Consider the following 5,509-nt stretch of genomic DNA (forward strand, 5'->3'; position numbering starts at 1 on the left):
GCTCGAGCTTTCTTAAAGCTCTCCAAATAAAGAGGAAAATTCCTCTTCCAATGTCCATCTTTCTTATAATGGAAACACTTTCCTTTATCATTGACCTTTTCTTTGCCCTTCTAAGTCTTAGAAACATCCTTCTTAAAAGGTTTTTTATGTGGTCCAACTTTTGGACTTTTCTTTTGCTTCCATTACTTCTTCTTAGTCTTACTAGAAGAAGCTGCAAAAACATCCTCTTGCCCCTTCTCGAAAACTTCCTTTTCTTGCGGTGTGGCATCAAGAGGCAATGAAAGTGGAAGGGGTGCTTCCAAGACATACCGAGCCTTATCAAAATTTAGAACAATTCTCAAATTCCTTAATCAATTATTAAAATTCGGTTCGATCAACTTGTTGTCATCGAGAATCCTCAAAAGCAGGTTATTGCTCATTTTCATTAAATAAATATCACAAAAATACCGAAAGAGACTGCAAGGAAAAATATAAGTTTTATTAGTGTCTTGTAAATTTAAAGCCTTTAATGCTAATCTTATTACCTCCCACTATTTTATTCAAATCCCATACTCCCCTAAATGACGATTTGTAAATTTTGTTGGAATAAATTTCTAGTGGGGAATCAAATTCTTATTAAATTTAATTAAATCTCACATAATAGAAATCTTGGTCAATTAAATTTAACAAGTAGGGAACTATTCCCTTTTATATCACAATATAAGGTATGATTCATTCCTTGCTTCTAGTTTTGGATATCTCACATAATAGAAATCTTGGTACCCTAGACTAGTTAAATCCAACCCATTATGCTTTAATAAAATAGAATTCCAATAATACAATCACATAATAAAAATCTTGTGTATTATGAAAATTTCTATCCAAGAACTAAGACAATTAATTCCATGTCATAAAATTAGCATCCCTCACATAATAGAATTCTTGGGATCTCTAATTTTATGTCAAAGAATTAATTGGCCTATGATGGAAGGCTTGCATCTAATATTGTTCGTTAGGGAGATTATTAGGTTTAACCTTTGATTAAAAAATGTTTTACATTTATTACATACATTAATTCAAATGCATCCATATAAATATAAAACATGGTGGGATGATCATGGGGGTTTTTGAAAATACATCCTAATTAGGTAAACTATTCACCTAATTCTATCACTCCTTACGGATCTTCATCCCGTGATTGTTCGGATCTCCATCCTCCGTCCGGTCGTACGATTACATAAACCAATTTAGTACACGCAGGCCCGGATAACAAACTAATAATAAAATTAATTATTATTACAAGCCATTGAAAGAATATTACATGCCCAAATATCAAATATTTTTGGGAAAAATAAATATACACCCATGATCATCCCCTAATTAATATTCATCCATCACTTTAATAAATATTAATTCAATCAAGGACATATAAATAAATATTTATGCAAGTTGCAATATTTATAAATAAATAACTTCATGTGATAAATACATAAAAATATGTCATCATTGAACTAAGGGTACATGCATAATTTTACTACCATTAAAAATATAATATCATTATATTATACATCACATGAATATAAAATATCTTATATTAGCCATCATATAATAAACACTCTCTCACATCATGTCTTATCAAATTAAGAGCCATAATTTAGAGTTGGGCATTTGGGACCGGGGCCAAAAGCCCAGCTCCAAAACCCGGTCCTAGGACCGGTCCTTGAGAGGACCGGTCCTAGGAGGCCTGGTCCCAAAACTGGGCCCTCCTCCAAGGCCCGGGCCTGGGCCCAATTTTTTTTGTATTTTTTCAATATAGTCCCCTGTCAAATTACATAAAACCCCCTATTAATTTTAAAATAAATATAAATTATGAGGGTTAAATGAAATTTTACAAAATTTATAAAAAAAAAATCTTCCAGGTCCAAAAAATTTATAAAATTTATAAATTTTACCCCTAAAAAATACTAAAAACCCCCTATAAAATTTCATTTTGCCCCCAAAATATAAAAAAAAATTGAAGGGGGAAAATAAAATTATTCAAGCCCATGGGACCGGTCCTAGGCCCATGGGACCAGTCCCGACTAGGCCTAGGGCCTGGTCCGGGTCTTGGTTTTTCTCATGGGCCTGGGACCGGTCCCAGGCCCATGAGTGATTGGTCCCATTTGGGACCAGTCCCAAACGGGCCCAGGCCTGGGCCCGCAAGGGACCGGTCCCTTGCCCACCTCTAAGCCATATGACAAAACACATCAACTATGCATTATAAAATCCATTAATGATACACACATATTTACAAATTCATCAAATTAACATGCCATTCACTCAACCTTCATCCACACACCATTTGATCATTATCAAAATATGAACAATTCAAGCACTGTTCAACCTATGATATGGCCAAATGCGATACCAATTTGCATCAATCATGCATTCAATTCTCACATAATTTTTCAAGCAAAATTCATAAAGAAAACACATATTAATCACCATTAAAACATGCCTCCTTCACTTATTCAATTTATGCATGGAAGAAGCTTAAATACTAACCTTAGTCAACATGCAAACAGTTGCATTCAAAATGCAGATTTATAACATGTTAAATAATGGCCAAAATGTTCATAAATCCACCATCAAAATAGTATTCACAATACAATTCAAGCCAAATGCATTTATGCTCCATTATATCACATATAACACTCTCAAACATCCATTCAAAATACATTATGCATCCAAATAATGTTTGGCCGAATTCTTCCCTTTTCAAAGTCATCAAACTTGCATCAAATATGCTTATATTACACATGCATTTATCATATGAATGTGATATATTCATATTTAGTAAAAAAGGCATCAAGATGCATAAAAAACAACATGCATATTACATGACTTTAAGAACAAGAAATTTTGCATTCAAAATATCAAAATTTCATACAAGCATGTCAATCAGCATGAATATCATATTGTTAGTAAACGCTCCCATATACGCAGCAGAAAAAAAAATATAATATAAGGATCGTTTACATGAGCCAAGATCAAGGGTATAATTTTACAATTTATATTAAAGTAAAATCTGCACAAAAGGTTATTCATGAGTTTAGAACCATACGCACGTTTGGAGGCTCCACCACGTTTGTCTTTGAACGTTTTGCTACCGACCCAAGTGTAGGATCGAACCCGCGTAGGATCGAACCCACGTAGTCCACATGAAGACAATCACAAAAGAACCAAAGAGGGATTTGCTAGATCCTCTTTGCCTTTAAGATTAAGAAGAAAGGAAATCAAATTGAATTGATTTTAGGCAAAAAGGTGTTTCTGCCGTGGGAGAGAATGAGAGGGGCTGCTGTGTGTTTTATTTTAAAGAGAAATCAATTACTTTTCAATTAACACACACTTTTCTTTTATAGTAAATCAAGTTGCCCTATTCCCATATGGAAGTTAAAATCAATTAATATATATTTAATATATATTAACATTTAACAATAATGATAATATATTTAAATATGTGCGAACACATATTTAAACGTAATTTCACTTATTTAATTTTTCTAATAAATTAAATAAAGGCTACTACCTCGGCAAATTTAATTGCACTGTGAAATTACCAAAATACCCTTTTGCCTAAAAAAACGAAAACGCCCTTCTTTGTTCTTGGCTCTTAAATTATCTTCTATGTGTGTGACCTATAGACTCCTCATCATATCGGCAGTGTATAGTATCGCGATTAACACCAATTAATCATCTCACTAATACACAGACCAAGATTGACCCCTAGCAAGGCATCATGGCCACCTGATAGATTCAGATTCAGCAAAATAGCTACCTGTCAACGATATGGTTACCATGCAATTTGATCCTTTCATCATTCGTTATCTCAACAGTGTCAACCTTCGGTTACTCTCGATATTATGTATTCAGTTTCTGGACCAATGACCTATATTATAATCCGGATAGAGCAACAACTCAATTTCACTGTGGCCACAGTTTTAATGTTATTGCCATATACTGAATTGCGCCGTGAGATAACTTCTCCCATACCCGGGAGTGATGAATCCTCTGTCAATCCACCATAGTCTTGATACACGCCTTGATGTAGCGAATCACCACTGTATTGACAGCTCTGAAAAGAACTGCATTAGGCTAGTGTAAAACTACACCAATCAGTGCACAAGACGCTCCGGTGATCTCAAGTCTAAGGATCACATGCACCACCATTCGTTAGAGGATTGGTTCCATAGACACTAGGGTTACCATCCATATGGAATCCTCTGGTGGGTTAGTCTAGTGAACTTGCTGCGGTGTATTCACCTACAGCAAGCACCCATGTGTTGCACCAGGTTGTCACCCAACAACCTTGACAAGTGAGATCAGTCACTGCCTTTCAACAGGGTCGTTCAACACTATGATAGCCTTACCGTATTATCTGTGCCCTTACTTCATAATAATACTGGGGCTACGGACGTTTCTAGAATGGCCACCATATGTGCTCATAGGGTTCTCACTATCAAGATTTGAAACACTTGATACCCTCGTCACGGTTCTACCATTATAAGGACATATATCAATACATATTGCAATAATAATTATTTACCCAATATAGAATAAAATGCCTTTTATTGATTAATGAACATTATTACATAGAGGCAATTCTACAATAATTGATTGGCTCTAGGGCATCTACTCTAACAATGTCCCACTTGCATTATAGTCAATCATTCATGTATTTAATACCAAATGATCTCAAGTGCCTTTCATGCTTCTGCTGCGACAGAGGCTTTGTTAGTGGATCTGCGAGATTGTCGTCAGTATGCACTTTACTAATCTACACGTCCTTCCTCTTGACTATCTCTCTGATGAGATAGAATCGTCTGAGTATGTGTCTGGACTTCTGATGAGACCATGGTTCCCTGGCTTGAGTAATTGCTCCATTGTTGTCACAATAGATGTCTATAGGATCAACAGTCGTAGGAACTACTCCAAGTTTAGTAATGAACTTCTTAATCCAGACTACCTCATTGGCCGCATCTGACAATGCAATATACTCAGCCTCCATTGTAGAATCCGCTACGGTGCTTTGCTTGGAGCTCTTCTAGCTCACTGCACCGCCATTAAGACAAAATACAAACCCTGATTGTGATCGATAATCATCTTTGTCAGTTTGGAAACTAGCATCATTGTATCCTTTTACAGTGAGCTCATCTTCCACTCCATAAACGAAGAACATATCCTTAGTGCTCTTCAGGTACTTAAGAATGTTCTTGATAGCCATTTAATGACGCTTACCTGGATCCGATTGATATCTACTGTAAGTGCTCAAAGCACATTAGACATCAATCCAAGTACATAACATGGCATACATGATGAATCCAATTGCTGACGCATATGGGATCCTCTTCATCCTATCTCTCTCATCTTGTGTTTTAGGACACAATTCCTTAGAGAGATAAACACCATGTGACATCGGAAGAAATCCCTTCTTGGATTTGTCCATATTGAATCTCTTCAGTACTTTGTCAATATATGCACTCTCACTTAG

The sequence above is a fragment of the Pistacia vera genome, unplaced genomic scaffold, assembly GCF_008641045.1.
Source record: "Pistacia vera cultivar Batoury unplaced genomic scaffold, PisVer_v2 Contig610, whole genome shotgun sequence".
NCBI classification, from domain to species: domain Eukaryota; kingdom Viridiplantae; phylum Streptophyta; class Magnoliopsida; order Sapindales; family Anacardiaceae; genus Pistacia; species Pistacia vera.